Below are 23,487 nucleotides of genomic sequence, written 5' to 3'. Positions count from 1 at the left end.
AGCTTTAAGATGACAATTTCAAATAGTTAACCCGAGCATCCTAAGGTTTCATTCTGGCTCTGTAAGTTATATGGCAATTGTCTCAGTGCCTCAGATAAAACTCAGCCTATTAAACATTAACAACCTGTGCAAGTGCACTTGAAGTTCAAACACAGTTGGCCGTGTTTTTTTTAACTTTAATGGCTATGAAATCTAAGCCAATGCTATGTTCAACCGCTGAATAGAAAAGCCCCAAAATGTTCAGCAATTTGTTTTTGAATTACAAGGGTGCCATCTGTTGGTGCATCCACTGCACTGAAACTGCAATGCCTGTTATGATGGTGAATTAGCTGTTCTAAGAAATTCCTATTTTAATCTGTGTCACAGAGCAAGGTACTGCTTTGATGACAAAAAAATAGCGCCTATGCTAACTGGATACATGAGCAACGGCGCATCTCAAATATTAACTTCAACGCTTTAAAAAAATTTGATAGAACGATAAGCACAGAGAAGGCCATTCAGCCTGTTGGGTCATGCTGCTCTCCGCCAAAGAACTCTCCTTCATCCACTCCTCTAACCTTTCCCCACAGCTTGGCCATTCCCGACCCTCACCACTTGCTGTGCTAAAATGTAGTTTCCCCTCATTTCACCTTTTGTTTGCTTGGCAATCACTTGATAGCTGTGTTCTTGGTTTCTCGACTCTTCTTGAAAATATCTGCCCCATCAGCTTAGTCACTTACGCTTTTGCCGATTGTAAAAAATGTAGGATTATTTGTTTATCTTCTGTGTTGTATCGTTTGCCATTTGTTCTGAACAGCACACATTGGTTTTTAATTTCCTGAATGATGTCACGTGTTCCTTTGATACTTTAATCCCCTCCTCAACATACCTACTTCAATCTAGCCCATTTAATATATATGTTTGCAGCACATAAAAGCTTGGGCAAATGCAAAAATGCGCAGAATTGGAGACTAGTTCAAGTCAACCTCTTTCAGATTCTGTGGTTATTGAAAAGGCTTTACTTCCTAATTTATTGTTTCCTGAGAATAAAAGCCATTACGGTTAAAAATTACAATATTTTATGCTTACTAACACATTCATGAAGATGAAAGATGGAAAACTCCATTGATTGAGATGAAAGACTTCAGTTGCGTAGACAGACTGGAGGAGCAGAGGGTGTTCTCTTTAAAGGGAAGATGGAGAGGAGATTTGATAGAGGTATTAAAAATCACAGGAAGATCTAGACAGGGGAAAACTGTCTCCATTGGCAGAAGGGTGGAGGACCTTTGCCCTTGCAGAGAGCCCGCATGGAAATGATGAACTGAAAAGCCTACTGTGCTTTAACCATTCTATGAGTATTATATGATTACCTTTGAGCTACGACTGAGATTCTTTTTTTAATTGCCATTCTTGAGGCACCCATGATATTTGAGATGTGCCATGTTGTTCATGTGTCCCGTTCGCACAGGGCTGACAACAAAGTGTTCCGTCTTTTGCCTCAGATCAGAAAAACGATACAGTGAAAAGAGTGCCCACACTGATGTGTGCAGATAACAAAAATCCTTTTTGTATCAGCTATGTAGTAATCATCCTAGAACTGACTAGTTTCTATTACGCACCTAAATCTTCTTCCTCCTGTTCGACCATTCCTTCTCACAGACCTTACGTTCCTGAAGGTAATTATTAACATTTAAACAGATGACAATAGAAGAGTAAAAACCAGCTGGCCTACTGAACAGGTCCCATTGTGGCATGGTGGTACTTTTGTACACTTATCACTCCCACGCCTTCCCCCATACGGCCACACAATCTTTCGGGAGGCAAAGAAAAACCAGGGAACGGATACTTAGGATCATAGAATGGTTACAGTATAGAACGAGGGCTGGACAGGTGGTTCATGATGCAGAGCAAGGCCAACAGCACGGATTCAATTCCTGTACCAACTGAGGTTATTCATGAAGGTCCCACCTTCTCAACAGTGCCCCTCGCCTGAGGTGTGGTGGCCCTCAGGTTAAATCACCACCAGTCAGCTCTCTCCTTCAAAGGGGAAAGCAGCCTATGGTCATCTGGAACTCTGGTGACTTTACGTTATTTTACAGTATAGAAATAAGCCATTTGGCCCATTGTATCTTCTCTGGCTCTCTGTAAGATCTACTCAACCTTGATCCCACTTCCCCACCTTTTCTCCATAGACCTGCAAATCTATTCTATTCAGATAGGTATCCAATTCCCTAAAGCACTATTGAATCTGTCTCCACCTCACTCTCACGCAGTGAATTCTGGACCCAGCCACTCACTGCGTGAAAAGGTTTTTTCCTCATGTTGCCTCTGCTTCTTTTCTTAATCTTCTTAAGTTGGTGCTCCTGGTTGTTGACCCTTCTGCTAATTGGAACAGTTTCCCCCTATTGACTCTGTCCGGACCCCACATGATTTTGAACACTGTTACTAAATCTCCTCTCAACCTTCTTTTTTCCATGATGTGGAGGTGCCGGCGTTGAACTGGGGTGAGCACAGTAAGAAGTCGTACAACACCAGGTTAAAGTCCAACAGGTTTGCTTCAAACACTAGCTTTGTGTTTGAAACAAACCTGTTGGACTTTAACCTGGTGTTGTAAGACTTCTTACTGTTCTTTTTTCCAAGGAGAGCGGCTCCAAAGTCTCCAATTTATCCATGAAACTGATGTTTCTCCTCCCTGGAACAATTCTCATAAATATTTTCTGCACCCTCTTCAGTGTCTTCATCACTCTTCTTCAGGTACCATGACTTAAGAGGGCATTGGAGACCATGGAGCACCATGTTAATCTTGCTCTGAAGGCGTGGATCATCTTCATTGCCTTCCTAAAACGTGGTGCCCAGAACTGGATACAATTCTAAGGTTGAGGCTGAATAAGTAAGGTCCACCACAATCTCTTTGCTCAGCACTGCATGCTTCTACATATAAAGCCCAGGATGCTGTCTGCCTTCTTTCTCAACCTGCCCTGTTCCCTTCAATGGTTTGTGCACATACACCACCAGGTCCCTCTGCCCCTGCATCCCCTTTCGGATTGTACCCTTTATTTTATATTGCTTTTCCTTATTTATCCTATCACTATGTATCACTTCACGCTTGTATGCATTCAATTTAATCTGTCACATGTCTGTCCATTCCACCAATCTGTGTGTCACCTCTTTACATTTATTACTATCCACCTCACCACTCACAATACTTCCAAGTTTTGTGGCATTTACAAATTTTGAAATTGTTCTCTGCACACCCAAGTCAGAATCATTAATGCAGTAAGCCTTCACTTTAAATCATCACATTTTAAGTTGTTTCGATTTAAAGTCAGGTTCGTTGATGGGGCGGGTATTCATGCTTAGCTTCAGGAGATTTGTTTTTTAAGTTATTTCACGCTGGCTGTGTGTCAATGAGCAACATGACCCTCTTGTCATGATATCCACATTAACATATCATGGTGCAATCACACACACACTATTGGACAGGTAGTTGGACCAACCAACACACACACAGCATCGCAGCCAATCACCAGTGAGAGCACACGCACTATAAAACAGGGAACAACACAGTTCCCGCTCATGTATGCACTCAGTACACACCAATATTTATTAGCATGTAGGCACATATCATTGTGAAAAGGGGGGATGTCATGATATCCATATTAACATATCATGGTGCAATCACACACACACTGATGGACAGGTAGTTGGACCAACCAACACACACATAACATCACAGCCAATCACCAGTGAGAGCACAGGCACTATAAAACAGGGAACACCACAGTTTCCGCTCATTCTACCAGGAGATAGCTCAGAGCACAGAGCTCACAGAGTGCCACTCAGACATACACCATGTGCTGAGTGCCTCACCAAGATAGTGCAAGGGCTGGGTCCACAGGTTAGCTGGTGAAGTACGAACTTCAGCCAGAAGTTAATAGTTATTATTGTACAGAACAATAAAACAGAGTTGTACCATCTACAACCGTGTTGATTCATTTGTGTATCGGAACACCCAACACGACACCTCGTGGCACCATTTTGGGGCTGCCTCTCCCATTACCCTACACGCCCATTCACCGCCTCTCCAGCTTGCAGCTTAACTCCACCACCCTGCAACTTGAAGCTGCTCTCACTCCATGGTGTGTGGCTGCCGCTCGCCGCTCATCTCCTGAGCTCTCGCTCATAACGAGGATTTGGAAGAGGGAAGCGGCGTGTGGGAGGGTCGATGGTGACTGAACTTGAATGCCAACCATACGTGGTACATTCTTGTGCAGCATTATCTCTATCCAAGCATGTGCATTAATCCGTACTGAAGGACATTTGTTACATACGGGCCCATTACCCGGTCCCATCTGGTGTCATATACAATCTGTTTCCTTGTTTAAAGTCCTTGTACTTGCATACATCTTCTTGTCATCTGTGAATTGGTGGATTGCTCATCCATGTTTTTATCCAGATCACAGATAAAGATGGTGCAGTGCAATGGAATCCATGCTCCATCCCTGCAGCGTTTTGCCAGTGTCTGAGCCTCCCGCATAACCATGAAAAACTGTTTACTGTCTGTGGAAATGTGACTTATGGCGCTGTGGGACATCTTGACAGAACAAAATGCTGATATTGCAGGAGGGTCCGCTAGTCATTGTTTTCCTAAGCATTGTAGAACCCCACTATGAATTACAAATGGAGCAAAGTATTAACGTCAAAACAATTGTTGTCAATGCAAATAACCATTTTAAATGCTGGAAGATTCCGAAGACAAACCCTTGGAGACTCAGAATCACGGGTTTTGTCATTTTGCATTTAGGCATTTTTCATTGCTTTGCAACAACAGATGACTAAAGAGGTATTTGTGGCCTTACGGCATTGTATGTGTCTTTCCCCTACGCCCATATTAGCAATTACGCATAAGGGAGCAACACAATAGCCACCTGGTTCAAACCTCGTCTCTGCTGCGGTGGAGGGTAAAATGTATGCTCATTTGTTGAGCTACTTGAAATGATTTTTAGAGGCTCCACTTGCGAATTAAAGAAAAATCTCAACTTCTCCTCAGCATTTTTGCCTCAGGGATTTTCAGATTGGAATTTCTAGCAAGCTCACTGGGAGTCGCAGGTGAAATCTAACAAATGCAACCAAGAGTGTTGACCTTTAATGGCACAGGATGCAAAATTCATGCATTGCATTGCATGAATCAGATTGTCCAGCAATGATGATGTTAAGTCCCCCACAGAATCACATACCAGGCGACAAAAAATTTGGAAAATACTATAATGTCAGAAATATGGCAGCCAATTTGTGCACAGCAAGCTCCCATAAACAGCAATACAATAATGACCAGGTGATCTGCTTTTTGTGATGTTGATAGAAGGAAAACGATTGAGCTGGAAACTACCATATTATTATGATAACATAATACCTTGAACTTATTTACAATACAAGATATAAAGCACCAACCACTCATAGGGAATGAGGTAATCACAAAGTGGATTCATATATTAACACTAGACACATGAAAACAGTTATATGTAACTAAAAAGCTTGAAGAAGTCAGAGTTGTGTGTGTGCTCTGCTCAAAGAAAAAGTGAAACTACGATCTGAGCATTTAGGCATTTTTCATTGCTTTGCAATAACAGATGATTAAAGAGGTATTTGTGGGACTTCCGGGTGCGGCGATGACCAGCTATGTCGCATGTTTCGGCAGCTCCCGGTGGAACGGACTTTTGGGCTCTTAATAGGAACCCCAACGGCAATTTTAACGGCTAAAAACACTGTGCGGTAAACCAGAAGGGAATTCCCCCTGGACACAGATGGAAAAAGGAGAGGAAAGTGGCCGGATTGCGGAGGATCCTCTAGAGCAGCGGCAAGGAAGGCAAGCACAAAGCAAGATGGCGTCGGAAGGTGGCCGTCTAGTATGGGGCCCTGACCAACAAGAGTTCCTGCGGCGCTGTGTGGAAGAACTTAAAAAGGAGATGAAGAAGGAGCTGCTGGCCCCAATATTACAGACGATTGAAGGGCTAAAGGAGGAGCAAAAGACCCAGGAACAGGAGCTTCGGGTCGTGAAGGCAAAGGCCGCTGAAAATGAAGACGAAATACAGGGCCTGGTGGTGAAGACAGAGATGCACGAGGCACAACACAAAAGGTGTGTGGAAAGGCTGGAGGTGTTGGAGAATAATGCGAGGAGGAAGAATTTAAGGATTCTTGGTCTTCCCGAAGGTGCGGAGGGGGCGGACGTCGGGGCATATGTGAGCACGATGCTTCACTCGTTAATGGGATCGGAGGCCCCGACGGGCCCGTTGGAGGTGGAGGGAGCTTATCGAGTTATGACGCGAAGACCGAGGGCGGGAGAAATACCTCGAGCCATAGTGGTGAGATTTCTCCGATATAATGACAGAGAGATGGTCCTCAGATGGGCGAAGAAAACTCGGAACAGTAGGTGGGAGAACGCGGTGATCCGCGTATATCAAGGTTGGAGTGCGGAGGTGGCGAGAAGGAGGGCGAATTTTAATCGGGCCAAGGCGGTGCTTCACAAAAGGAAGGTCAAATTTGGAATGTTGCAACCGGCAAGACTGTGGGTCACACACCAAGGGAAGCACCACTACTTTGAGACGGCAGAAGAGGCGTGGACATTTATTGTGGAGGAGCAGCTGGAATAGGCGGGCCAGAAAAAGAACGTTTGGGACAAAGTGGTGGGGTGATTACGTGGGGTGAAGGGGGGAAAAAGGGGGAAGGGATGATCTCTCAAGTTGTTAATCTTGCGACCCTGTAACTTTTCTCTCTTCCCCATGTCGTGGGGGAAGGGGGGGGGATGAGGAATTGTGGGCGCCGGCCATTAGGTGTGGGGCCAAGTGGGAAACGCGGGCTTTGTTCCCGCGCTATGGTAATCATGGCGGGAACAGGGAAGCAGGAAGGAGGGGGCCTCGCACAGTGGGGGCCGAGGTCATGGGGGGAAGCCGAGGTCAGCCAGAGTTTGCTGACTTCTGGGAGCAACATGGGGGGTGCAATTACGCTAGAAAAGGATCTAGCGGGGGGGGGGGGGGTGGGGTTTAACTGGGTTGCTGCTGCTGGGGAGAAGGGGGAGCTGGTACGGGGTGGGGTGGTCAAGGCGGGAGGGCGCCGTCGGGGGGAGATACGGCTACGTGGGAACCGGGTGAGGAGCTGGATTAAAAAAGGGGATGGCTAGTCGACAAGGGGGGGGGTAACGAGCCCCCCAACCCGGCTGATCACGTGGAATGTGAGAGAGCTGAACGGGCCGATTAAAAGGGCACGGGTACTCGCACACCTAAAGAAATTAAAGGCAGATGTGGTTATGTTGCAGGAGGCGCATTTGAAACTGATAGACCAGGTCAGACTACGCAAAGGATGGGTGGGGCACGTGTTTCATTCGGGGTTAGACGCAAAGAACAGGGGGGTGGCTATATTAGTGGGGAAACGGGTACTGTTTGAGGCAAAGACCATAGTGGCGGATAGTGGGGGTGGATATGTGCTGGTGAGTGGCAGATTGCAAGGGGAGGCGGTGGTTCTAGTGAATGCATATGCCCCGAACTGGGATGATGCCAATTTTATGAGGCGTATGTTGGGACGTATCCCGGACCTAGAGGCGGGAAAGTTGGTAATGGGGGGAGACTTCAATACGGTGCTGGACCCAGGGCTGGACAGATCGAGGTCCAGGACCGGGAGGAGGCCGGCTGCAGCTAGGGTGCTCAAGGACTTTATGGAGCAGATGGGAGGAGTAGACCCCTGGAGATTTAGCAGGCCTAGGAGTAAGGAGTTCTCGTTTTTCTCCTATGTCCATAAAGTATATTCACGGATAGACTTTTTTGTTTTGGGAAGGGCGCTGATCCCGAAGGTGACAGGGACGGAGTACACGGCAATAGCTATCTCGAACCATGCTCCACATTGGGTGGACCTGTAGATAGGGGAGGGAAAAGAACAGCACCCGCCCTGGAGAATGGACATGGGACTATTGGCAGATGAGGGGGTATGTTTAAGGGTGAGGGGGTGTATTGAAAGGTACTTGGAGCTTAATGACAATGGGGAGGTTGTCATTGTTGCTGGCCCACCAACTGAGGAAGAGGGGAGCAGCGAGGGAGATAGGGGGGGTGAGAGACGAGGAGGGAGAGATGGAGCGGGGAGCGGAGAGAGTGAATGGGGTGTTCAAGGTATTCTACGAAAGATTATATAAAGCTCAGCCCCCGGAAGGGAAGGAGAGAATGATGTGCTTTCTGGATCAGCTGGAATTCCCTAAGGTGGAGGAGCAGGAGAGGGCGGGACTGGGAGCACAGATTGAGATGGAGGAGGTAGTGAAAGGGTTGGGAGCATGCAGGCGGGGAAGGCCCCGGGACCAGACGGATTCCCGGTGGAATTTTATAGGAAGTATATGGACTTGCTGGCCCCGCTTCTGACGAGAACCTTTAATGAGGCTAGGGAAAGGGGGCAGTTGCCCCCGACTATGTCAGAGGCAAAGATATCGCTCCTCCTAAAGAAGGAAAAAGACCCACTGCAATGCGGGTCCTATAGGCCCATTTCTCTTTTAAATGTGGATGCTAAGATTCTGGCCAAGGTAATGGCGGCGAGGATAGAGGACTGTGTCCCGGGGTGGTTCATGAGGACCAAACTGGGTTTGTGAAGGGGAGACAGCTGAACACGAACATACGGAGGTTGCTAGGGGTAATGATGATGCCCCCGCCAGAGGGGGAAGCGGAGATAGTGGTGGCGATGGATGCCGAGAAAGCATTTGATAGAGTGGAGTGGGATTATCTGTGGGAGGTGCTGAGGAGATTTGGCTTTGGAGATGGGTATATCGGATGGGTACAGTTGCTGTAGCACCGATGGCGAGTGTGGTTACGAATGGACTGGGGTCTGATTATTTCCGGCTTTACAGAGGGACGAGGCAGGGGTGTCCCCTGTCTCCGTTATTGTTTGCACTGGCGATTGAGCCCCTGGCGATAGCGCTGAGGGGTTCCAGGAAGTGGAGGGGAGTGTTTAGGGGAGGAGAAGAACACCGGGTATCTTTGTATGCGGATGATGTGTTGTTGTATGTGGCGGACCCGGTGGAGGGGATGCCAGAGATAATGCGGATACTTGGGGAGTTTGGGGATTTTTCGGGGTATGAATTGAACATGGGGAAAAGTGAGTTGTTTGTGGTGCATCCGGGGGAGCAGAGCAGGGAAATAGAGGACTTCCCGCTGAGGAAGGTAACAAGAGACTTCCGATACTTGGGGATTCAGATAGCCAAGAATTGGGGAACCTTGCACCGGCTTAATTTAACACGATTGGTGGAACAGATGGAGGAGGATTTCAAGAGATGGGACATGGTGTCCCTGTCACTGGCGGGTAGGGTGCAGGCGGTTAAAATGGTGGTTCTCCCGAGATTCCTCTTTGTGTTTCAGTGCCTCCCGGTGATGGTCACGAAGGCTTTTTTTAAGAGAATCGAGAAAAGCATTATGAGTTTTGTGTGGGCCGGGAAGACCCCGAGAGTGAGGAGGGGGTTCTTGCAGCGTAGTAGGGATAGGGGGGGGTTGGCACTTCCGAGCCTAAATGATTATTACTGGGCCGCCAATATTTCAATGGTATGTAGGTGGATGGGAGAAGGGGAGGGAGCGGCGTGGAAGAGATTGGAGAGGGCGTCCTGCAAGGGAACCAGCTTACAAGCAATGGTGACGGCACCGTTGCCGTTCTCACCGAAGAAATATACTACAAGCCCGGTGGTGGTGGCAACATTAAAAATTTGGGGGCAGTGGAGACGGCATGGGTGAAGGACGGGAGTCTCGGTGCAGTCCCCGATAAGAAATAACCATAGGTTTGTTCCGGGGAGAATGGATGGGGGATTTGGAGCATGGCAAAGAGCTGGGGTAGTACAATTGAGAGATCTGTTCGTAGATGGGACGTTTGCGAGTCTGGGAGCGCTGACGGAAAAATATGGGTTGCCCCAAGGGAATGCATTTTGGTATATGCAACTGAGGGCTTTTGCGAGGCAACAGGTGAGGGAATTCCCGCAGATCCCGACGCAGGAGGTGCAGGATAGAGTGATCTCAGAGACATGGGTGGGGGATGGTAGGGTGTCGGACATATACAGGGAAATGAGGGACGAGGGGGGGATCATGGTAGATGAGCTGAAAGGGAAATGGGAAGAAGAGCTGGGGGAGGAGATTGAGGAGGGGCTGTGGGCTGATGCCCTACATAGGGTAAACTCGTCGTCCTCGTGTGCCAGGCTAAGCCTGATACAATTCAAGGTTCTACACAGGGCGCATATGACTGGAGCACGGCTTAGTATATTTTTCGGGGTAGAGGATAGGTGTGGGAGATGCTCGAGAAGCCCAGCGAATCACACCCACATGTTCTGGTCATGTCCGGCATTACAGGGGTTCTGGGTGGGGGTGGCGAAGGTGCTTTCGAAGGTGGTGCGGGTCCGGGTCGAGCCAGGCTGGGGGTTGGCTATATTCGGGGTTGCTGAAGAGCCGGGAGTGCAGGAGGCGAGAGAGGCTGATGTTTTGGCCTTTGCGTCCCTAGTAGCCCGGCGCAGGATATTGCTTATGTGGAAGGAAGCCAAACCCCCGGGCGTGGAGACCTGGATAAACGACATGGCAGGGTTTATAAAGTTAGAACGGATCAAATTCGTATTAAGGGGTTCGGCTCAAGGGTTCACCAGGCGGTGGCAACCGTTCGCCAACTACCTCACAGAACGATAGAGGGAATGAAAAAGAAGGAAAACAACAGCAGCAACCCGGGGGGGGGGGGGGGGAAGATCCGGGCGGGCTCTTATGGATGTCATTGTATATGTATAGACATTTGTTATAGGTAATGTATATTGGACTGTTGGATTGTATCTTTGGAGAGTAACTATTTTTGACAAGGCAGTTGCCATTTAGTTTTGTTTTTGTTTCTGTTTATATATTATTTATTTACTTGTTTAAAACTGGCCACTGTTATTTATATTGCTTTATTGTTGTTTAAAAGAAAAACTATGTACTGTTATGTTTGGCCAAAAAAATCTTGAATAAAACATATTTTTTTAAAAAAGAGGTATTTGTGGCCTTACGGCATTGTATGTTCCTCTTCTAGTGATGTCATGCTGATACCCCTTAAAGGCATACTCCAACAGAGGCCAGGGACAGTTTCATGGGAAATATCACGTCAACCTGAAAGGTAGACAGGGCCTCAGTTTAATGCCTCATATGAAAGAGTACTGCAACAGTACTCAGTACTGCACTGGAGTGTCAACCCAGATTTTTGTGCTTAAGTCCTGGGTTGGGACTCAAACCTGCAATCCTCTGATTCCAAAGTGGAACCGCTACTAACTGAACCATGACAGGCACAGAGCAAAGCTCAATAAATTTGGTGAACAACCATCCTCCTGTGAAGAGATCTTGATCACATTCTTTCTGTATGGATCAAGCAACTAGCTGGGGCTTGATTTCTATCTTCATCAGGCAGTAATCTGGAAGAATGGGCTGACCATCCTTCATTGAACCTGCGACCTTCCACAATAAACAGAAAATTATGTGTTTTTTTAATAAAGGGTGGGTGTGTGATCTACACGATAGAAACACATGTCTTAGCTTTACTTAATATTTACATGAACTTAAACCTGCATGCAAACTGCCAAACTGAAGATTTTTTAAAGGAGCTACAGCTGACAACTTTGGACGCAACCACTGCAACCAGACATTTTACTCCATAAGGACAAAATCTATCTTCTCAGCTTGCTTTCCTAATTTACGACTAACTTTCCTCCAGAATATTCAACTTTGGTGGGCAGGCCATGTCGCTCACATGGATCCCGACAGAATCACCAAGCAGATCTTCTATGGGGAACTGTCACAGGGCAAAACAAAATCAAGCTGATGAGTACAAACAATGCATGACCATCTTTACAAAGGACCCTTGCAAACCTCCGTATTGCAGACCACCTCTCTTGGGAGAACATTGCTGTCGACTGGCTCACAGGTCTCAAGGGCCATCCACACTAAACTCCCCAACATACAATGTGCCCAGGGGAAGGCCTCAAGCATCAACAATGGCAACATGAAAAGGCCATGTGGACACCCATGCCGTTCCCTTTAGTCGTGAGAGGACACACAGAAGACAATGAATTCACATACAGCTTGCGCATACTCAAATAATAAGGAGTTTACCAACAAGAGCCACTTCAGGATCAGCCAGATTCACCACACTGAAGCATATGACTTGCAAAATAACCTATGAAAAGGCAATGTATTCTTCATTTACGTGTGATGGCATCATTCTCATTTGAAATGAATTGATAAAAGGTTACTGTGATAGCGTGGCCCCTTTAAGGAGCAATCATTTGCAACCCGCACGATGTGGCATACCCTGGGAAATGGGAAGAAAGCGCAGGGCCCAGGGGTCCAATGAGTGTGGACCCAGGAGTCAATGAGTAAAAACCTGTTGTAACTGCTGTGCCTGTAAATAGTTGAACCTCATTGTTTGTTCGTATAAATCAGTTTGTGATTCAAGCAGCTTCCTCGTTGAAACCTCACGCTAATATAGTGGCGACAAGAGTAAACTGGATGACAGCCGCGAACTTCAAAATTCAAGGGGGAAGGGGTTGCCATCAGAAATCTCCAGAGAAAGAAAGAAAAGTGGTCTCTGCAGTAACAGATTATTTTAACATGGGGACTGACAAATGGGGCCAATACATTGAGAGGTTTAAGTACCTTTCCACTGCTAATGAGATTACTGGATATGTGGACCCCAGACCTATAACCTCAATAGAAATTGAATATCCCCAGAGGCTCCAGGTACCAAGTCGTCAGTTAGTGATGTTAATGAAAGAACATTACAACTCCAGACCTCCATCATATTGCAATGGTATAAATTTAATTCAGCCATCAGGGACCCGGGGAGACAATTTCTGCACCTGTAGCCAGACTTCATCAAGTGCTGAACACTGTGGCTTTGCCTCTTTATTAAGTGACATGTTCCGCGATCGCCTGGTTTGTGGTATTAACGAACTGAATGCCCAAAGAAAATTATTATTCAAAACAAAAATATCCCTGGATAAAGCAATAGAGATAGCTTAAACCACTGAATGTGCCGAAAAGGATGATTCTGAGCTGCAGTGCATGCAGGAAAGAGAAGTAAATCAACGTGGAGTGGAATGACTGCTAGACAAGGACCCTGAATGGCTGGCACAGAGGAGGCTGAACCGAGATCCCGGTATCAACCGAAATTCCAGGAACAGGATCGGGGACAGAAGCAAAGAAGAAAATGGTCCGTCAGTCCAGGAATTTTGATGAGTGTTGCAGATGTGGGGGTGACCACCCTCAGGAAAATGTGCGATCGCAAAATGTTATTTGCTTCATTTATAACAGGAAGGCCCACATTCAAGCATGTTACTGCACCAGACAGGGTGCACCCAGTTAAAAAAAATATCTTGACTCCAGTACAAAAGTAGAGAACAATTCTGAGGAAGAATCTGAGATTTATAAGTTAAACATTGTTAAAGTGAGCAAGATGGCTCTCATTGAGATAGTCCTTATGGTTAACAGGCGATCATTGAGTATGGAACTAACTTACAATTACCTGCAAGGAGTCCAACCTCTTAGGCTAAGCAGCACGGTTGCTACATTAGCAGCTTATATGGGGGAAACCCTAAAGATATTAGATACCACACTGCACCGCTGTCGTATGCCATATTCGGGGCGTCAGATCAGCCGGGGTTGGAAGCGGGTGCGGAGTCAGATGTCTTAGTCTTTGCCTCGCTGATCGCCCGAAGGCGGATTCTGTTGGGATGGAGGGCGGCTTCTCCGCCCTGTGCCTCGGCGTGGTGGGGGGACCTGCTGGAGTTCTTAACGCTCGAGAAAGTAAAGTTCGAGTTGAGGGGGAGTATCGAAGGGTTCTACAACGCATGGGCCTTGTTCATCATGCATTTTCATGAATTGAATGACATTGAACATTAGGGGGGGTTGTGGGGGGGGGGGGGTGGAGTGTTTGGAATGTATAAATTAATGATGATTCTTTTTCATTGGTGTTTTGTATTCAAAATGTTGGGAGCTGTTTGTGGGTGGGTGGGATGAAGGGATTGTTGGCTGGGGGATTGCCATTGTATTTGTTGTTATTGTTAATTATTTGTTGTTGTAAATATGATGAAAATGTGAAAGAGGAGAATAAAAATATTGGAAAAAAAAGATAATAGATGACGCTTTTCGAGAGATCCTGTGCAAGTACAAAGATGTTTTTCAAAATGAACTGGGCCAGATACAAGGGGCCCAGGCCAAAATGCACACAAACCCCGAATCCCCCAAAATTCTTCAGAATGTTGAGGCCGAATTGACATCTTTGGAGGAATTAGGAATAATAAGACTGGTTCAATTCTCCGAATCGGCAACCCCTATTGTTCCTGTCCTAAAACCTGATGACACCACCAGAATCTGCGGCAATGACAAACTCAGCAACAACCAAGCGGCCTAACTTGACAGGTATCCTTCAGATAGAAGATCTTTATGCAAAGTTAGGGGCAGCACGGTAGCATTGTGGATAGCACAATTGCTTCACAGCTCCAGGGTTCCAGGTTCGATTCCGGCTTGGGTCACGGCCTGTGCAGAGTCTGCACATCCTCCCCGTGTGTGCGTGGGTTTCCTCCGGGTGCTCTGGTTTCCTCCCACAGTCCAAAGATGTGCAGGTTAGGTGGATTGGCAATGATAAATTGCTCTTAGTGTCCAAAATTGCCCTTAGTGTTGGGTCGGGTTACTGGGTTATGGGAATCGGGTGGAGGTGTTGACCTTGGGTAGGGTGCTCTTTCCAAGAGCCGGTGCAGACTCGATGGGCCGAATGGCCTCCTTCTGCACTGTAAATTCTATGAAAGCTGGCGGGGGCCTCATACACACAAATCACGACTTGAATCATGCTTATCTACAACTTGAACTGGGCAAAGACTCCAGGAAATATGCAACAATCAACACACACAAGGCCCTTTTCCAGTATACAAGGTTGCCCTTTGGCATATCGGCTGCATGCACAATTTTCCGATGGATGATGCAGAACTTGCCACAAGGAATTCCAAAAGTCGTGGTGTACTTGGATGACATACTGGTGATGGGAACTGCACAGGAAGAACATCTGGCCAGTTTGGAGGAAGTCCTTAAGAGGTTTAGAGATGCAGGTATAAGACTAAAAAGGGAAAAGTGCACCTTTCAGGCCAGTGAATCTACATTTTGAGGGTTTAAAGTTGACGCCAAAGGCCTACACCCCTGAGAAGATAAGGCAAAAGCAATCAGAGAAGTTTCTACACCGAAAAACGTCACGGAACTAAAATCATTTCTGGGCATGGTCAATTACTATGATTCATCCCAAACTTGGCAACATTAGTGGCGTTGCACCATCTCCTTCAAAAATGTGGACACTGGAAGGAACTTCAACAACAGGCCTTCGAACTGGTAAAGCTGGTTTTACAATCGTCCAATTTGCTAGTTCAATTTGACCCAGACAAAGAGGTAATCTTAACACGTGAAGTTTCACTTTATGGGATAGGAGCCGTCCTATCACACATAATGGAAGACGGCCCATCGCTTTCGCTTCCCAGACGTTAACCGATGCAGAATGAAGATATTCACCCTGTTGTTGAGTGGGCTGGGGCCAGAAGGCACCTAGAGGGGTGGACTTGGGGACACCCATACGAACCATGGCCCTAAATTCACAGTGGGCTCTCAGCAGCGTGCGCAGCTGCATGGCTGCCTTGCAGGATGCAGCAAAGGTGTACCCATCCACCCTGACCCGACAGCCCACCATCTTGTTACCTCCTACTACTCCCTGCACAACTGTCAGCAAACTATGACAATGTTGGAGACCTTTTGTACTCCCTCTCCCTCCCTCAGGAGCATTGGCGCCTCTTTCACGATTTAAAAAAGCACAAGTGAACCTCGTCGGCGGGAATTTGGCCCATTGGAGGCAGAGAATCGCGGAGGCCCCGGGGAATACTGGGTCAGGCCCGCTAATGATATGCCAATGACGCTTACTGCACATGCGTTCTGGAATGCAGTGACGCCGCTTCAAGGTGATGGAGAATTACGATTTGGCGCCTGCTCCGATTTCGGTGTTGCAACCAAATTCTCTGCCAAATCGTACTTCCTGATTCCGGCATCGGCCAACAGAGAATACCACCCTTGGTGTCTGGGCATTGACAAAGGCATCAAGAATCTCGTCATGTGGCCCACCAGTGTGTTTTTGCCAGTCACAACCGATCCTGCTGCCTGTGGGTCAACTGCATCCCTGGAATGGCCAGTATCATGATATTCAGGTAAACACCATGGTACAAACACACATACATACTGATGGACAGATCAACGGACCAATCAACACACACACAACACCACAGCCAATCACAGGCAAGAGCATACACAGTACAAAACAGGGAACATGACACTTCCCGGGCATTCCAGCAGGAGACAGCTCAGGGCACAGAGCTCACAGCAAGCCACTCAGACATCCACCATGTGCTGAGTGCCACTCCAAGATATTATTAGGAATAGGTCCACAGATTCTAGGGTTATGATCGAACCTCAGTAACCAGTTTACCATGGTAAATAAATGTTAGTAATAAAACTGAGTTGTACCATTCGCAACCGTGTTGGTTCGTCTGTGTAGCAGAGTACCCAACACATCAGCCAGGTCGCCCTTGGACAGGATTACACATGGATTGTGCTGGTCCCTTCCCAGGAAAATTGTTCTTGGTACAGGTGGATACCCACTCCAAGTGTTTAGACGTCCAAGAAATGAGTACAATAATTTTGGCAGCCACCATCGAAACCTTAAATCAGATTTTCAGGATTCATGCCCTCCCAGTGGTTATGGTTTTTGCATAACGGCACTGCTTTTATGGGGGAGGAATTCTTGTATTTTGTACAGGCCACCAGTATCCAGCATATTCGCACAGCCCCTTATTCCCCAGCCTCGAATGGCCTGACGGAAAGAGCAGTGCAAATTTTCAAATCTGCGATGAAAAAGCAGCCAGATAGACCACTGCTTCTCAGTCTAGCCAATTTCCTCCTTTCATACAACAACTCGCCGAATATTACCACTGGGGCCACACCAGCAGAACTGTTGATGGGCCTTCGTCTCCGGACTCAGACAGATCTGGTGTTTCCCAATTTGGTGGGGAGGGTGGAGGCGAGGCAAACTACGCAAAAGAAATACCATGACTCGATCAAAGATAACAGATCCTTCAAAGCAGATGAACTAGTTTTGTTGGAAACTTTGGGGTTGGACGAACATGAGTACCTGGGAGAATTGTAGCAAGGTTCTAGCCTGTACCTTATTTGGTGGACCTACAAGGGAGATAGGTGTGAAAAGAAGTGGATCATGTAAGAAAGTAGAGCAAAATAAGAGGACCCAATGGTTTCTGATGTTTCTTCATCAGAGTCAGAAATGAGGGAACAGTTTGTTTCAGAAGGGGTCCCTCTTGTAACTGCAGAGTGAACTGTAGAGAGGGGCTGCACAGTTGCAGCTTCTGACACTTTTAGACAACCATCTGCTGCTCACAACACCACTACACAGTGGTGGAAGAACCTGTCAGAGAACTGAGGCCTTCCCCGAGACCTCGGCAGTCACCTGATAGACTGGCCTTTTGAAAGACTGTACCCTACCACTTCCTTTTTGTAGTTCTTCCCTCTTTCTAAATAGTTACCTGTTATTATCTTGCTATATATATATATAGTGTTGAGGGACTTGAGGGGGGCCGGATGTGGTAGCATGGCCCCTTTATGGGGTGATCTTATGGGGGCCTTGTGGCCTGCCTGGAGCCTATGGCGTAGGTGCCTGTGAACCCTGGTCAATGGGAACAAAGGATGGGGCCTGGGGAGCAGGGCCTGGTGAGTATGGACCATGGAGTCAAGGAGCAAAGACCTGTGGTATCTGCTAGGCCTGTATATAGTTTAACCTCATTGTCTGTTCGAGTAAATCACTTTGTGATTCAAGTAGCCTCCTCGTTGATACCTTGTGCTATTACCGCTACTGTATTGTGAAGGGTCCATAAAACTGTGATGAGAATCATGTCTAGCTCAATTATACAATCATTTGATTCCAAGTCACTGATAATTACACTTTCAAGCTTTCGATTTCCAAGCCTGCACCTTCCATTTGCAGTTCTCAGTCTGTTCAACCACTCTCTCAACTGCATTTTTGATCTCCTTGGCCCCAGTAAAACCTTTAACATGTCCAATCCTAGTCATATCCTCTTTATTCCCTCCTGCAAGCACAAAATACTTAAGCATATTTGGTACATAACAGGTTTTTCCAACACCAGATCTGGCTGGAGAGCAAAGGTAACCTTCTTCTTCTTTTCTCTCCTACCATCTCAAACTCCTCTTTCCTGCCCCCCCTCTCCAACAAGAGGTACAATGATTTCATGTACTTTTTGTCACTAAGGACAAGACCATCCATTCAATTGCACCTGCTCCTCCTTTCCCTCATTGAGCAAAACTACCACTCCCCCTCCTCCCATGAACATCCATGCTATCTTTGCCTATTTCCAGGTCTTGCTCTACTTTTCCCATCTCCCCCTCACATCCCCTTGAAGCTCATCTTACCCATGAGACTCACCTCCTGCTGAAATGCTCACTCCTGTCTTTGTAATCTCTGGACTTGATTTGCTATTGCTCTCCTGGCTAGCCCTACACCTTGCAAGTTCTGTAAACTGCTGCCCTCATGCTGTCCCATCCCACTTTCCCAATCACTGGTCACTCCTGTCTTTCCTTTAAAAAAAAAATTAGAGTCCCCATTCATTTTTATCTCCAAGAGGCAATTTAGCATGGCCAATCCACCTATCCTGCACATCTTTTGGGATATGGGGGCGAAACCCACCCAAAAGGGGGAGAATGTGCAAACTCCACACGGACAGTGACCCAGAGCCGGGATCGAACCTGGGACCTCAGAGCCGTGAGGCAGCAATGCAAACCACTGCACTACCGTGTTGTCCTCCTCCTGTCTTCACTGAACTATAGTGGCTCTCAGTCCCTCAATGATTGGGGTAGCACGGTAGCACAAGGGTAACACAAGGGTAGCACGGTAGCACAGTGGTTAGCACAGTTTCTTCACAGCTCCAGGGTCGCAGGTTCGATTCCCGGCTTGGGTCACTGTTTGTGCGGAGTCTGCACATTCTCCCCGTGTCTATGTGGGTTTCCTCTGGGTGCTCTGGTTTCCTCCCACAGTCCAAAGATGTGCAGGTTAGGTGGATTGGCCATGCTAAATTGCCTTTAGTGTCAAAAAACGTGAGGTAGGGTTACTGGGTTCCGGGGATAGGGTGGGGTTGTGGGCCTAGTTCGAGTGCTCTTTCCAATGGCCAGTGCAGACTCGATGGGCCGAATGGCCTCCTTCTGCACTTAGTAAATTCTATGACTCTATGACTCCCATTCAAAATTTTCATACGCATGGCTAAAAGCCCTTACTCCTCGCAATTCCTGTCATGTCTTCCAATTCTGCAACTTCCCAGAACTCCGATTCCAGCTTCCCTTTCGATCACCACAAATAAAATCATAGAATCCCTACTGTGCAGAAGGATGCCATTTGGTCCATCGAGTCTGCACCGACCCACCGAAAGAACACCCTATCTATACCAACTCCACCGTCCTGTCCCCATAACCGCACCTAAGCTGCGCATCCCTGGACACTAAGGGGCAATTCCTGGCATTGCCAATCCACCTAACCTGCCCATCTTTGGACAGTGGGAGGAAACCGGAGCACCCAGAGGAAACCCACGCAGGCACGGGGAGAATGTACAAACTCCACACAGACAGTCACCCAAGGCCGGAATTGAACCTGTGCCCCTGACGCTGTGAGACATCAGTGTTAACCACTGTGCCATGCCTTCAGATATTATGTCCCCTGCCTCTGAAACTCGTTCCATAAACTCCTCCTGTTCCCTCTCCTCCATTTAGACATTCCTTAAAATCCAATCCCACCCCCACCACTTAAGCAATTTTGATCACCACTGCTCTATTAACTCTTTCTGACCCAGCACACATTATTGCCTCATTTTATTTCTGTAAAGGACCCTGGACTTTGTCAATGTCAAACATGGATACGTAAGTGCAAGTAAATGCTGCTGTTGTTCATCTGCCAAGTGTCTGATGTACATAGCATGTCAACCTGTTACCCTGAAGCATGGGGAATCCTGCAGACAGGCTGCATAGAAAGCTCATTCCAGTCTGTAAATTTAATTGAACGAATGTGCCTTATGTTTGGGAGGCATTTTGAGCTCCTGTAAAAAAAACAGGTGCTATTGGAGAGGTGCTACTGTTGGATTCTGGGTGTTAAAAATACATTGTTGACATTGCTGTGTCTCAGAGCAACTGATTGCCGAACAGGAACAAAGGAAGTCCAGAAACAAAGGAAGCAACTACGACTTGAAAACTCCTTGAGACTGTGTTGAATTTATTTAACGGGCGCAGTTGTTGGAGAATTCATCAGCGTCCAACTATAGGCCAAAGGAGGAAAAAGAATAAGGAGGACATAACTGTCATGATATTCAAATACACACATCATGATAGACACACCAACAGACAAATCAGAACACACAACACCACAACCAATCACAGACAAAGACAGGAAACATATAAAAGCACAAACACGACACCTGGTGGACAGTATTAGCTGGAGACGAGGACAAGGACAGACCTGCTACACGACACACTCAGGGAGACAGCACGTGCAGAGTATCCAGAACAAACTGTATATAAGAGTTAATAAAATAGAGTTGTACCACATACAACTGTGTTGGCTCATCTGTGCACCAGAGAACCCAACACCACATGGTACAGGAGTGGATCGATACCTGCCGGCATACCTCAGTGTACACAGACAACCAGCAGTGCCCAGGCAAAATGTTGCAGCTCCCGGTTCCGCAGCCACTCCAGTGCCACGGCGATCTCCGTGAAAACTGGCGGCGATTCCGGCAAGTGTTCGAATTGTTCCTGGTGGCAGCTGAACTCCAAGACCTGGATGATAGCGAAAAAATTGAATTTCTCCTCACCATCGCCGGTGCAAGGGCAAGAGAAATATTCACAAGGTTCAGGTTCTTCAGGAGGCAGCAAAGGTACGATTACCAGGCAGTCCTGGACAAATTCTCCAAGTACTGTGAAGAAAACGCAATCCAATCGGCAAGTAAAGGTAAGAAAAGCGGCAGTATTCACCTCGTGGCCGGGATCCCGGAGCCCGAATTCCCAGAGGCCGAAATCCCGGGCCTGAGAGAGGGCTGGGTCGAGGTCGGCGGCCATCTTGCTAAAGGTATCACGCTAGCACAGTTGCGCGAGCAGTGCGCAGAACCGGAAGTTTCGTTTGCGCATGCGCAGTCAAGAAAACGGCCAGCGGTAAAGGAACAGCGATCTGAGCATGCGCAGTCGCTTCCTACGTGCTACATACCGAGCGTCAGGATGTCAGAGGCCCCAGACCGCACCAATTTAAAGGGGAAACGTCCCAAATCAAAAAAACAAAAATCTGTTAAAGCTGTAAAACAACCTTCCCTCACCTGGAATGACAGCACATTGCCGCAAATTGACCCAGGAGATGAATTTGACCTCCGAAGAACCCTGCAACAAGCAGTTACCTACGCACAAGCCGATGATTCCGACCTCGAATACTTCGATGACGATCTTTACAGTGTTTCCGGACCTCGCGTGCCCAATGATAGCTCCGTGGTCCTATACGACTATGACTCGGACGAACCTTTCGTGTTGCACATTGGCGACCCCCACATTGAATCCGACGCAGATGCGGATTCATTTTTCGGATTTGAGGATCTTCAATCCAGCAGATATGACGTCCCAACTTATCAGTGCCGGATGATGCTGCAGCCTGACATTAACAGACAGGGAGCGGTGCAAGCACACGGAGAGCACCCTGCTGATACACAGAGCGTGGTCCACGTCCCGCTCAGCGTTCCCAACTCTATGAAAGAAGACATGCAAGACTCCAGAGTGCAGTCCTTGCATGAACAAGAAGTGACTCCAGAGTCACAAGCCTCCACAGCGATCTCGTGGACAGACTCCACAAAAGAAAAAATGCTTGACTCTGATGCGCAGTCCTTGCAGGAACAAGACTATGAGGGTCTAGCAACCTCTCCTGACCAACCAGCGGCAGACGATGCAAGTCTGCCATGCTCACGTGAACAGCGCGAAGGCTATGACAGCCTACCACACTCCACTGCACAGCAGCATGACCATGACGGTCTCTCATGCTACAATGAAGGGCACAGCGCTGATGACTGTTCAAGCCCAACTGAAGACAAGCCAAAGGAATCTCCTCTTCCAAGCCCGAAGGAAAAAGGTTCATGCGCTGACCTTCAGAATCATTGTAGCCGAACAGAGATTAATAATGCTGCAAGGTCACAGAAGGATACTGAGGATTTGCTAAAGAAATTACCTGTATGTTTAACTTGCAAGGAGCAGACTGAGAATTGCCAGTGTTTTAGTAAGAAAAAAAAAATGGACAAGACATTGATCCTCAGTTAATGGAAATAACACAACCTGAATCATACCTACAGCAGGGACAAATGTCTCTCTTCAACTCAACACCGCAGAGTCCCAACTTCGGAGACCAGCAGTTAGTCAATAATGACTCTTCAAACCTTGAGGGGAACATTAACTGCATTGAATCTAAACACACTCCACTGATCAATGAGCAGAACATTGGAGCAAGAATCCCGAGGACACCGACATCGAGTAGCCAGATAACAAATTTAAAACCCACAGCAGTTTCAAGTGAACCAAGTGTGCTTTCCACTAATGGTGAAGATGCAGATAAGGTCGACCCGATTATCCATTGTACCACACTAACCCCAGTGATTAAGCAGTTATGTATGGAGAGTATAATGTGGGCAATTGAGAACAGTAAAAGAGAGACTGTGACCATGCCAGTCCCAGAAAAATCAGACCCAGAGACCATGAAGGCATGTACATTAGACAAAGATACATATGAGGTACCTGAGAAGAAAAGTGAAACGGAATGTTCTTTGGAAAATAGTACAATGTCGATAGAAACATTGGATCCTATATTCGAGACCATACATATGGGAGAATTTGGGGGTAATAAACAAGGTTCTGCAATGTCTGGGGGAAGATTTAAAATTCCAAAGAAGAAAAGCCCAAATGAAGGACAACGGCAAGACAATGACAGTCCACCGACATGGTGTGCACCACCAGATGAAAACTCTGACAATTCACCCAACCCTAGTGAACAGCAAGCTGCTAATGAGGATCTATCCACGGGATGTGAGACGAGTGACGACAGCATCCCACTTTCCATGCAAAAGGTGCAAGGTGACAGACCTCGCCTAGTGCATACCGAGGCACTCGATGATCACAGTGGGACCACTGACGACTGCGGTGGCGGCGCACCGCTTCCACCCTCGATGGCTCGAGCCTCTCCACTGGTCGGTGCATCCTGCATGTTCCGACTCCAGAAGTGCAGCTTCAGGGAATCTCGGCTGCCTCCAGTGAACCTGTTGGGACTCCGGACGGGGAGCATCGACGGAAGGCAGACCGGACTCCAAATGGGGAG

The 23,487-nt window shown here is 47.3% G+C and overlaps 1 protein-coding gene across 5 annotated transcripts in view; it reads right to left on the bottom strand.

Moving 5' to 3' along the window:
- Positions 1 to 23,487, bottom strand: part of plcb1 (phospholipase C beta 1) — a 1,179,298-nt gene that overhangs the window by 38,480 nt on the left and 1,117,331 nt on the right. The window lies entirely within an intron of this gene.

The sequence above is a fragment of the Scyliorhinus torazame genome, chromosome 1 (genome assembly GCF_047496885.1).
Source record: "Scyliorhinus torazame isolate Kashiwa2021f chromosome 1, sScyTor2.1, whole genome shotgun sequence".
In the NCBI taxonomy this organism is placed as follows: Eukaryota; Metazoa; Chordata; class Chondrichthyes; order Carcharhiniformes; family Scyliorhinidae; genus Scyliorhinus; species Scyliorhinus torazame.
Note: the sequence above shows the minus strand (reverse complement) of the source record. Positions and strands in the feature narration are given on the sequence as shown.